We start from the raw sequence: 13,026 nt of genomic DNA, 5'->3' as shown, positions 1-13,026 counted from the left end.
AGGTTTGTTTCAGGGGGAGTTAACGAGTTTGGCGCTCATATGCAGAGCACCGTTTTAATCAGTCTGTATTTAGGTTTGGGTTAAATGCAACACCTTGTGTGTCAACTAAGCATGTTGGTCCAGGTTTTGGTTGCCTTACAATGTCCATCACCAAGTCATGGTGTTCTAGCTCTGTGGGGTCCTGGGCTGCCCAGTCTGCCTACCCTGTGTTTATTCAGGTTAGGGTACCATACATCAATTTGGGACCGCCCACAACTGCCACAGAAATATTGGGAAGGACCTTCCTGCTTAATATCTATCTAATGCTATAATTAAAAACACCCAAACAACTTCCATAATTTGTTCTTTCCTCAGGTGACCAGGCACCAGCATCTTGCTTCCATCACTTCTCTCCTCTGACAGTGTTTAGGCCCTTTTGAATAGCAGCCCATGGGTGGGCAGATTGTCTACTAAAACAGGTAAGTTATTTATTGTGCAGTAAATAATTCAGCACAAATCATAAAGTCTAGTTAGTCTGTTACTTTGAACATCTTTAAATCAACCATTCTATATTTTATTTTCCAATCAGCTGCAAAGATGATGCAGAACATAAAGCAAGATCAAAGGCTGCATATTATTACACTGTGTAAGTCTATAATGGAGATAGAAAGGAAAACAACTTTTCCCCTTCGGTCTATCATGTCACTGTATGTCAAGGATAGTAAATGAAGGCTTTTCCCTGATGCTGAGTAAACGATTTAACAGGAAATCCTTAAGCCGAGGACAAGGCAGAATAGTTCTGGGGAAGTGCTCTTACTCTCCATCACCTGACAGAGTCTGCTGTCAATCTCCAGGAGGAGCTTGGATCTTGAATCCAGTCTTGTTTTGAACCAGTTAGTGCAGCTGAGCCAGATAAGCTTGGTCAGTCAGGGGAAACATGGATGTTATAATTGTTCTCTTGAGGAGTTCCTATTATGTGTAGTATGCTAGTTAGGGTCTGAGTCAAGGAAGCGTATGACCCTGAGCTTTGTTCACTCAAATTCAGAAGGGCATTTTGGAGCTTTGTGCACTTAAACATTTTTCTGGACTGTGGTGGCTTTCTGAGGTAATGTCTGTAGCCATCCCAGTGGAGCTAATGGAGAAAGATACTATTGACTCTTGGAATCAGCTTTGTCTTCAGTAATGTTGACAATGCTGAAAAAACCCAGGGATCATCCATAGTATGTAGCCCTAGAAGGGGACAGGCTGAGTTAAGCCACTGCTGTTGTTTTAACTTGGACTGTCCTGGAGCTGCAGGGATGAGACCATCTGAATGTTTCAGAGGACCAACAGTGAAGAGTCAATGACAGTTCAGACACTTGTGGAGGCTCTCTTTCTCTCTGCCCTCTAGCTGAGAGAGACCTAATATTACAGTGGTCTGGGTGACTTTATGTGACTGTGGAGACTAAACCAATGAGACTGGAAGAGATGAGACCCCCAGAACAGTCATTTCTTCACTCCTGTTTCCCTGTAGTTGTCAGAGCATAACAGAGCAAGATCTTTGCTGAGGAAAGGGAATACCCGGGGCTAGAGGCCTAGAACCTACCCAAGGGGTGGCAGTGCCAGGCACCAGGCTCTTTGCAGAAACACCATCCCTACTATCAGGATGCCCTGCTTCTCAGAAAGCAGCTGTATAGATGGTCTGCAGGAGACCTGCCCTACCTAGGAACAAGGCTTTCAATCCCCCCTGCCACCACTCTGGCCTTTCTGCACTGTATGAAGTGGTGTGAGTTCACATCTCTCCTGTGTGTGTATTGCTGCTCAAACCAGGAAACCCTGTTAGCAACACACAGCCAGGCCCAGCCGTGGTAACAGCGGATGTACAGTGACCTACTTTTAACACAGCTTATGTAGCCTTTCTTGCTGCTTTATGCTTGAATGGCAGAATTTGCAACAAAAGGTCAATTTCTGGCAGCCTTTTATTGCAAGGTTCTTTTTCTGTAGTGCAAAGTTATAATGACAAAATGCTCTGTTGAGTACAATAAGGACTGCAAAAATCAGCCCCACTTTTTATATAAGGCTTTAAACTTTATCTGTTTTAAACAGCTTTTGGTGCTAAGCTTTTTGTTTGTTTGTTTGCTTTCTTATGAAGAGAGCTTTATTACTTACATGGAGAGCAATAGAGGAACATGTCTGAATATGAATAGAGAGAGTCAGAAATGGTGGGTTTAAGTAAAATCATAAAAAATACTTCTGAAGCTCAGCAACCCACCTCCCTGCATAGAGGGAAAAGAGCCTAAGCCACAGCAGCCCAGAAAAGGGAAAACTGCACGGCAAAAATGGAATGGGAACCTGTCCCTTGCCAGGGGAAGGCATGAAGTAAATCTGTTGTGACCCAACCACGCAGGGCCATAAACAAGCTGAGATAAATACAGGAGGAAGGACACTGTGACAATAGTTAGCCCGGAAGGCTGAGACACATGGCTGAGTTCCTACTTGTCAGCTCTGCTGCAAGAGCTGACTGATTCATACACTTGGCCTACAGCAGCCAGGAGATGAAACACATTATGTTAAGCCTCAGTGGAAGAGGGTTGGATGAATGTGCTCTCCTTGATTCTTGTAAAGGAGTGAGAGCATGGCCATGAGCTGTTCCTGCAGTTCAGCTAACTTGGGCACCCAACACTGCACTGAGCATCCATGGCTTCCATCCATGGCTCCCATCCATGGCTCCAATCCCTTTCTAATGAGGCTTAGCCTGCTGCAAATAGGGGCTGTGGAGCACGTTAGCATAAACCCTTTCTGCTGCCTGCTCAGGGTAAGCATATGATGGAGAAATATTCCCTGATACCATGTGGGGCTCCTTAAAAACTCCCTTCCATGTTTGAGCCTTTAGCAGGGCCGTGCTGTTGGCAAATATTCCTCTTGGGGAGATGTCCTAAGGCTGTACAGAGCCTTGCTGGGCTGACAGGGTGATGGCAGCCTGTGTCACGCTCTCCTAGCAGGATGCCAAGGACTGTGCCCCAATAGAGGCAGAGCCTTGTTTTCCTCTCTACTCAGCTTTCTTCTAGATAGCAAAAGCAGCTTTGCCAAGGTTGTTCTACAGCTTCTACTGCTGCCAGTAATCTGGGTAATCTCTTATCTCTTCTTACTTTGCTGTTTATAGCCATGACAGCTGAACCCTAGACAATGTGTAATGGGTGAGTTATGTTAGACATTGTCGAGCCAACAGTGATCTGGAGCCAGGGCATTGCAAGCTGCGTACTAGAGCTCAAAGCACCAGGGGTGGAAATCACCAGTGGCAAGTGATTGGAGCAATTGCTGTGTCCTGGCTTCAGTTTACTCATTCAGTGCACAGTCTACTCCTTGGGACTGATGGAGAGTTTTGCCTAGAGGCAGTTGAGTGTTCCTAGTTTTGAGAGACTCAGCCACAACTTAAGTGAAAGGCTTGTTAGTCATCTTTCCTTCTATCTCATGTATCATCACAGTAATAACTCTCTCACAGCTGCTGTTCAGGATGCTGGGAGGTTGGGCTCTCTCAGTTTGAGCCTTCACAATCTCTGTGTGTTCCCTGTGCTTTGTCTGTACTTGTGCTAGTTAGGACTCTGACTGAAATGAATCTCCAACAGCATTTGGAAAACAAAGAAATCATATCTTTCTTAGCTGGAGTGACTCCTGAGTTTTGGGAGGACTAAGGAACTTTTCAGTCAGTATTGAAGCTGCTAATATAATCAGTTGCTCCACACAGAGCACCATCTTTTGCATATAAACATATTTGTATAGTCCCTTTCTGAGTCTTAATGACTAGGTGGATCTAAAGATAAAGGTGATTTGAAAAATTCATCAGTCATGAACTGACATACTTCTTTCTACCAAAGAAGTAGGTCCACATTTCTGTAACATTATGAAACCTTAACATGAGCCATAACTGTAGAATTGGTGATGCTGATGGCCTTTCTTATAATAAATAGGGAACAAGAATTCTTTTAAAGATCTGATCTGAAGTTGACCTGAACATCTCATGAGTCCTTTCCAGGAAAGAGCACAGTACATTTCTGTATCAGCTGGTTGAAAGAACGATGTACTATGAAGACAAGGGTTTGGATGTATGAATTTTCTAAGATACAGGCATAACCACATCCTGAGTTAGGGCACCATGTTTGCAGTCATCTTATCAAGCAGCCCTTGCTGTTATCACCCTATCAGTGACAGCAAGGCACGAGTGTTGAAGTAGAGAGACAGATAAGGAGAAAGGAAAATTCTCTGAGCAGTCAGCTGGGAAGACAAATAATGGATCCCCATAGCTGGGTGTTCTCTCTGTGTAGGAGGGTCCCCCCATCATAATGCCCCATAATTACCAAACAGTTTTAATCAGGAGCTGTTTGGGGGAATTTGTACTTTATTCCTGCTCACCATGCCATTGGAAGAACAGTTTGACCAGGGTGGGTACTGCAGGCCTCCTAGTTGTTAATCTGATTATTTTTGGGTATCTCATTGCAAGATACCCCCAAGAGGAAGAGAAAGGGTGGCCACGAGTCTCACCCCAGTGGTACTTGCTCCCCTTGGGAACACACATAAAGAAAAGTATAAGGTTTCCACAAGAGTAGCAGCATGGGAGCAGAAATAGTGAGAACAACTGACATCAGAGGAAATAACCACTCCAGAAGTGCTGGGAAACATTCCTGTGGCATCTTAGGAGAAAGGGTACAAAGCTGCAGGTGAAAGGCAGGCTGTGGAATGGCAGGCAGAAGGCCCTGAGGATGACATGGGCTAAGGCACCTACAGCACTGCCACAATGAGGGGCCTGGCAGGCCAGAATGGGGCCACACATTGATGGTTCTGAGCAGGACATTGCTAAGAGAGATTAAAATGTGAAGAAGTCAATCCTGAAAATGCCATCTTTGACTTAGGTATTTCTCTGAAAGCTCAGATCAGGTGTCAGCTTGGGCCATGCCCCTGTGTGGCTGCAGAACTCTGATGATGCACAGTTCACCCCCTAGACCTCCATACAGACAAGCCAGGAACTGGCTGGGGCAGGCCATGACTTCCAACCCACACACGCACGTCTTCTTCCCATGAAATCCAAAGAGTGGAAGAGAATGGAAAGTTGCTACACACCTTGGTGTCCCCATGGCACAGTTAGGATGTGGCAAGGGCTGAGCACTCCCATAGATCACCATAATCCTCCCTTGGCTGGAGATTACCAAGTAGCTCTTCTTTAAATTTTTTTCTTCCTGAATATGCCTGAAGCAGGTAAATATGTCTTTTTGTGAAAAACCCAGTTAATTCAAGCACTTGCCCAGAAATTGCAAGACCTGGGCTTCACCCTCAGCCTGAGAGATTTCAGTGCCTCTGCTTCCCTTTCCACTTGAGCATCTTCACAGATTTCCTGAAAGTCAATGAGAGAAGGAAATGTTCTGTACATCCACATCCCTAATTGTAGCCGGTCTATTGTCTGTCTTGGTCTTTCTTTGTGCAGGATTCAGCTCCAACAGGAAAGGGTAAGGAAGAGTCCACCTTATTGTTAGGGTGCTCCCAAAGTTGGCAGCGTTGGACTTTCCATTATAGTCTTCACTCTTCAGTTGTAAATTTTTCTAGACAAAGCTCAGATTTTTTGTGATGTGTCTATAAATCAGCTAGAATACCACTGCCAAACACCTTATTATTACCTTGTTGCTCTCATTAATTACCTAATTAAAGCCAGACATGATATATTAATGATAAACCTCAGCCTGATTTCTGAGGAAAACAGAAAATTGGCTTAGTTTTTCTAGCTCTGGTCTCATTTAAGCCTCATGTCATTCTCATTATAATGGGATTTTCATTATTTAATCCATTATTTACTGCAGGGAGAATCTGAAATGCACAGAACATATTTACAATATGAAAAAGCTACTTGAGTACTGGTCTTTGAACCTGTGGTTTTGTACAAGGAATTGCTTTACAAGTCTGTCTTGTGGCTACTTTTAAAAATAATACTATTTAAAATAGCTATTTAAAGGATGAGTAACAAGTCTTGGCTTTGCAAATGCAGACATTAGATCACAGTGACCGTCTGCCTCCTGGGAACAACTTCCCTCTCACTTCCAAGCCATCAGATAATGTGTGTTGAGTAAAGTGAACTTAGGTCAGAGAGCTGCTCACATACACTGCTAATTGGTGAACTCCTCATTTAGTCTTTTAAGGGTTCTGGCACCATGTAATGTTTCAGCCTTACTCCCCAGAGGACTCCTTGATCCTGTTGAGCTTGCTCTTTATTATTTTTCATTTCAAATAGCAATGTTTTCTCCACAGAAGTCTTGGTATCCACAATCCAAGGTGTTTTTTCTGTTTCATTCAGAACATGGTACCTTGAGAAGCACTGTGTTTTCCCATCCCTGTGATGGGTTCAGTGGTGACTCAGAGTGACACGCAATGAACAGTCAGTGCCGCTCCCCGCACTGTCTGGCTTTCAGAGAACTCCCTCACCACCCATACATCTTTGTGGTTTGAGAGGTCTGACAAGTCTGCCATCAAAAGTGGAAAGTTCGGGGAAGCCCAACTCTGTTTTGACATCAGCTGTTGGTTTAAAATGCCAAAGCACAGAGAAAGCAAACCCACAAAGATAGGATAACTGCAATGCAACTGTTGTCAAGGTAAATCAAAAGCATGGGGTTTGCAAACTCGATTTTTCCTTACAGTCTATCACAACATGTATTCATGAGGATGCCAGAGGGGAAATGGCACAAGAATTCCCTTCCTTGTGTGTAACCAGTGAATGGGTCACCAAGAGCCATGTCTCTTGCTCTCAGGAGGAGATGAGTCTATCTTGCCCAAGAGAGATGGAAGTTGCAGGAACAATGTCAAGCTCTCTGTCAAGCAGGTCCACAGGGGACAGATGAGCAGGCTTGAAGACTTCTAACAGTCTTAACAAATGTGCTTCCTCACAGCCACTGTGCCCTCCTGCTGCCAAGACCAAGACAGACGCCACAGGCATCTGTGGTTATATCTCTGGATGTTTGATATGCTCAGAACTGATCAGCGAGAGTTATACAGTCTCATTTCTCCAAAGAAAACAAGAAGTCCCTTATCTTCAAGGCATCACATAGTTTCCAGTGCCTCCCTACTTGAATATCAACTCAGAAGGTTTTTTTTGGTCAGATGCGTAGTGCCCCTGAACTTCACAGCTACAAGAAGTGTTATGAAGCACCATGGTGGTTCAGTGTTTGGGAAAAAGCAGATGCCTGGAGTTGAAACACACCATTTGAGACAGTCCTTTGAAACACAGTGGAAAGGCAGTCATCTGTAGTCCTTATATAAAAAGGAGAGAACAGACTAAATCATATCTGGTCTTTGCCTTCAAATCCAGCCATTCATTATGCCTTCTTTTTACTCAAAATGCAGCATGCCTTGAGATCTTGCTATCTGCTCTGTTTCCTCAAGGAAAATCTGCTTAATTTATCTCCCTTTAAAAATTAACATCGTAAAGAGGAATGCACTTTGCTGCACTGGATTGCAGCACACCAGGAGACAAAACGACCCCCAAGTCCATATCCTTGGCCAAATTTGCAATATCTTTGCATGGATGTATTTATAACCTCTAAAAGGTATCCACACCAAGTCATAAGTGGGCTGGAGCAGCAGTGCCAGAAAGCCACCTCTCTGTGCTGAAGGGTCATCTCTCTTCAGGGAGTTGGTACTGTGCAGCTTGTAGTGTTGGAGCATTAATAACCACACAATGTTATATCTCAAGCCATTGCCTGTACTTGCATTTGGCATCCTAAAGCTGCTGCCCCTTCCTAAAGAGGAAGAAGGGATGACTTTTCTCCAGCCATGGAAATCCCACCAGGAACAGTCCCAGGTTATGTGCTGAATGCCTGGATGTCCCCATCTGGCCCACAGGTTTTAAAGAGGCTGGAGCTTAGTGGTATTTGGGACAGGACCCACAGCATGGTGTAGACTGGCAAGCCATAACCATATCCTTTTGGCTGAGCATGACATGAAATGAAGCATGGAAGCACGAAAAAGAGGAAAGCAAATGCCAATGTGGAAATAACCCTTCACCACCCCCTTCCTCACCCAAATTACAACACCAAAGGGATTTCTGGTAGAAAACAAACCACCTGCAATGAGTGGGCTGAAAATATAAATTGAAACAGTGGGGGAATGGGGAAAACCAGGATGGCACAGTCATACTCAGATATAGACCAGCATATACAGGTGTCTCTCAAGCTGCTGCCCAGGCAGGACACAGTGGTCAGCAAATTCTCAGGAACAAGAGGACAGGGCTAAGATTTCAAGATGGGTTCGAATCTCAGCTAAGTTTTTGTGGCAGAGATCATGGAGACATCATTTCATGCTCCAAGTGAACTAGAGAGAACTGAGTTATTTCTATGTGATCATGCCAAATGTCCTGGACAGGACAAGAACATCCCCACTGCCAGCAGAATGAGGAAATCCAGCAGTAAAGGGATGTTAAAATGCTCCACATCACCCTCTGTGGAAGTGAACTAGTATTTGGTGCAGTAAAATGCAATCAAATGTTAATCCAAGTGGAACTTGAGTTTCTTTTTGTAGGGCCTGATCTCATACTGTTTAATATAAAAAAGGGAGGTAAAGAAAAAAAAAGAAGGAACAGTGTTTGATTTCCTGATTAAAACTGAGCTCTATTTGTTTTGAATGAAAATTTCGTCTCTACAACAATGACTCACAAGCTGCAAGTCAAGAAGAAAAGAAAAATTAATCACAAGGGAAGGGAAACACAAAAACAAACCCCAGAAGTTCTTTAGCTCTATGGGGCTGAGGGAATGAATGTGTATCTTGTGATGCACTTGGTTTTATACAAGTGGCTTTCCTCCTGCATTTTCATCTCAGTAAAATTAGAATGTGACCTCAGCTTTTGATCCTCCACAGCTTCCTGTGAGGCAGAGGATGAATTTTCAAATCTCTCTGGGTCTCACCTGTAAAACAGTAATAACATTCTTTGTCTATTTAAATTACTTGTTCTTCCTATGAGTTTCTACTGGGCTTAGAGTAACAGGGCCCTAATGTATCATTAGAATCTCTAGCTGCCACTGTGCTATGAATAATAATGTTTATTAATCATAATAAACATGTCAGTGCTGTCAGAGCATGTGCATGGCGCAAGTAGAGCAGTGTCTGACAATCACATCCTGCCATGTAAGGCTTGGGGTGGAAAATAAGACTCATTTTGCAGGCAATATAAAACACAAGGATGGCCAAAGTCTTCCTGCAGGCAGTGCTGGAGGAAAAGAGAAAAGGTCATGTTTGTTCTAAAAAAATAATGCAAGAATATCACAGTGTCCCTCTCTAAAGTGCCAAGACAGCACCCCAAGTGTCCAGACTGCAGTAGTGAGGGATCCAAGTAGGATATCTCCAATCCAAAATACATATAACAGAAAACTCTAACTTACATATTGAAATTACTTAAATCTGTTCCTTAAATCTTCCCCCCACTTGCTCTCCTCCTCTTCCTCCTTTATCCAAGTCTCTATTTTGGTGAAGAGGCAATGAAGGGCAGAATTCAAGTCATTCTATCTGATGATCTCAGATACTAGTCCCTTCACCAGTGTGCCACCAAGGGACAGACAAGGTCTTATTTCTGACTCACTATATTGAGAGAAAGGTGGGATGGCAGCCCACCAAGGAGAATCTCATACCTCATGCTCAAGAAACAGATGTTATGGTAAAGCACAACTCAAAGTGGGTCAGGTTACCCCAGGTTAGACCTCACTTGCCAGAGTGGTATAAAAAACAGAGATCATTCCAAAACCAGCTGGGGTAGGATCCACCCTTGCCCATATGAAGTCATTGCTGCTGCTGACAGCAGGAGGTCAGCTCAGATTTTGGATTATTTATATTAAAACAAGATACATAAAGCCTTTGATGCTCCTGGAGTTACTTGAGAATCCAGCTGGTGTAAAGGAGGTTAGAACCTGCTCCTAGGTCCTTTGGTTGCATCTCATTGCTTGATCTATGCTGGAGATACTTGCTGCAGGGTTAGTCATCCTTGTGTCCTGAAGAGACCTCGCAGCACTTTCTATTACTCTGAAATACCTGCTGGGAGGAATTGTCTGCTGAACTACAGGACTGGGAAAAAAAAAAAAAAAAAAAAGAAGGAAATTCTGTATATTGAGAAAGAATCTAACCAACAAAAACACTGTAAAAATGGTGTGCTGTGCAATGGGGAAACAGTCTCTGTCCTTGCTTGATTGCCTGTGGATAATTACAGTGGCTGATTTATTCTCCCCTGGAGCACTCCTGGTCCCTTGCTCTGGTGTAATCCATCCCTGGCCACTCCTGCCAGCCCCACCACCTGGGAGCCAGACTGGCCACTCTGCATCTACCAACATCAACCTTTGACTGTCAGTGACAGCATCTTCTCAATGCTGCAGCCCAAGCCAGGAATCGTGGGTCTGAATTGAGGAAAGAGCATGATTGCCCATTTTTATATTAAATTCAAGTATGAATTGTTTGTTATTTTAAATGCTGAAAGGTGCTGGTCACTCAAACCCCACTGAAAAACTGTAGGATATGAAGACCAGCTCTCTTCTGTTCTTTTGCAAATTTGAGCTCCAAAGGTGTCCTGGTATGTGAACCCAGTCAACACGTCACGTGTGACTGCCTTTATAATTTTCTCATTGTGGCACTGCCAAGACCTTTGTGCTTTTCAATCACTCCCTGTTTGTTTTGAAACAAAACATTGTTTGCAAAATGTGTCTGCTTAAAGTAATTCTCTGAACTGTTCACACTGTGTGTCTCCATGTAAAAACCAACCATGCACCTCCCTTTGTAAACTTCCCATGCTCAGCCTGTGGCCCCAGCTCCTCCATTATGGCAGAGGACAGTGATGATGTGTTCACTGCTGTGTTCTTAGTGCTGACAGACAGCAACAAGCACCAGGAAACAAAAATAGCACTTTTACTTAATCCATGTCTTCGCAGAGAACAGTCCCTGGAATTTTCAGCAGTGGCCACATCATGTCAGGCTCTTGGGTACCCCTTGCTAATTTTCCAGCACCAGCATTTCTCCAAGGCAGGAAATGCTGTTTGGTGCAGGCAGGAGAACAGCAAGAAAAAAAAAGCCTTGCCCTAAGCCACCATTTCAAATCAGTGGTGGAAACTAACAAATGCCAGGAGATTCCCAGTCCCTTGTTTCAGCCACGAGGCAAATCCTGTTTCTGCAGTGACATCAATAGCTCACTAACACCTACTGACTGTAGCATCCAATTCATTTCTACAAGCTTTGTGGCACTATGGTTTGCCAAGAAATCCAGAGTGAACAATAATTTTCACTTGAACCATTTTTCACCTGTGAATATTAAAGTCATAGGTGAATGGAAATAACTCTACATGGAGCATCTGTCATTTTTCCACCTTTTTCATTGTCTTTGATGTGGGAGCTGCACCACTGTGCCCTCCATGTCACTACATTACCTAATACATTATTTAAAGGGTTGCTAAAATGTCTATACTAAAGACTGAAAACATGTCAGCTTATGTTTTATTTAGACTGAGAGCATGAAGGTTTACCCTGCACTGCCTTTGGGAGAAGTGGCCATGCCCAGGATCGAAGCCATGGTGCCACCCAAACCTCTGGTGATCCTGAGATGTCACCCCTGACATACAGGTTTGGAGATGCTATTTCCCAAATACAAATGTCAAAAGGCATTCGTTCAAAAATCAACCTCCTGCTTTTGTTGACTCTATGAAATATTTGTGAATGTGTTTAGAAGCAGACCAGGTCCCTTACAGCAGGCTGTAAACCAGAAAATCCGGGGTAGGGAGGAAGCAATTTAGAAAGAGGTGAAGAGGACTGAGACAGGGAGAAGGGCCCTGCCAGCTGTGCCAGTGACTGTGTGCCAATATGGTATCAGCATGAGATGAACTCTCTTCCTAAAGCAGCCTTATTTGAGGATTAGCTCTGGAACAGGATCATCTGTTCTCGATCCTTTCCAGCCTGGCTTAGCTGCCATTTGGCTCCTGCTCTCTCCGTGCTAAGGGCATCTGGGAGCCACGCAGATGGAGTGGGAGCACTAACACTGGCACCTCCTTATGGACCATGCTATAGAGGCAGTCAAGGCCTGCATGGGCCTCTTCCTCTCAGTTCTCCAGCTCCATGTACCAAGAAAACACCAGACATCCCTGACACCCTTCTAAATAGCATGGAGGGAGGGTCTGTTCCTAAAGCATTTCCAGATTCCAGCTTTCCAACCAAATGAATAACAAACATGAAGCACTGGGTTAGCCCCCCTCCTCTTGGAAGCATCATCCCACTTGGCCAGCAGAATGGGAGGACACAATAAGATCTATTCTGGTTGATCTTTGTGACAATATTAAGCATTTTTTTCTTTTTCTTTCTTTCTTTTATTTTTTTTTTCAGTTTGGTGCTGCATGAGATTGCTTCTGGGATGCTTCTGTAGCTTTTGGCTCTGGCTAAATAACAGTAGAGCTCCCAATAGCAGGAGTCATATGACCATGCTCTTGTGCACTTGTGAATGGAAAATCATGTGTCTTCATAAATCACAGGCATATAAAGACCAGATGTGATGTTCAGAACTCCCACATATTCACATGAGAATGGGCCAATGCTAGCAAAGGAGAATTATCTGCGCTGTGTGTTTTACTTTGCTTTAATACTGGATGTAAGTGAAGAAGGGAAAAAATACAAATAAAAGAGAATATCAAGAATAATGAAAAAAAATGTTTGTTCCAGGCTCAGAAAAATTATTTTGACACCAGCTCTCACATTTTTTTATTATCACCCCTTTGGGCAAAGTCATTCAAAAGAACAAACAGAAAATCATACCTCAGACTGAGATACAGAACCTACCTCTCTCAGCAAACTGGATGTGACAGCAGAAATAAGACCCCAGGATCCAAGCATGGTGGAAAATAAAAAAGTTATTTTAAAATATTAAAAAGATCCCAGGATCCAAGCATGGTAGAAAATAGAAACATTATTTTATATTATTTTACTAAGTGGGGAAGTGAGGGGTGAGCCCTCTGTTATTAAGAAGGTGATTGCCTTACCATTACCTTACCTTAATTTTTCCCCAGTTCTAATACAGGC

The 13,026-nt window shown here is 43.6% G+C and overlaps 1 long non-coding RNA gene across 1 annotated transcript; it reads left to right on the top strand.

The window, feature by feature from the left end:
- The first annotated feature begins 373 nt into the window (after window positions 1-373).
- LOC128817194 (uncharacterized) lies at window positions 374-12,589 on the top strand. The gene is made up of 3 exons (XR_008440126.1): window positions 374-458; window positions 11,466-11,583; window positions 12,337-12,589. It is a non-coding gene; the product is annotated as an uncharacterized LOC128817194 (long non-coding RNA).
- The last annotated feature ends 437 nt before the right edge of the window (window positions 12,590-13,026 follow it).

This window comes from Vidua macroura, chromosome 1, assembly GCF_024509145.1.
Source record: "Vidua macroura isolate BioBank_ID:100142 chromosome 1, ASM2450914v1, whole genome shotgun sequence".
In the NCBI taxonomy this organism is placed as follows: Eukaryota; Metazoa; Chordata; class Aves; order Passeriformes; family Viduidae; genus Vidua; species Vidua macroura.
Note: the sequence above shows the minus strand (reverse complement) of the source record. Positions and strands in the feature narration are given on the sequence as shown.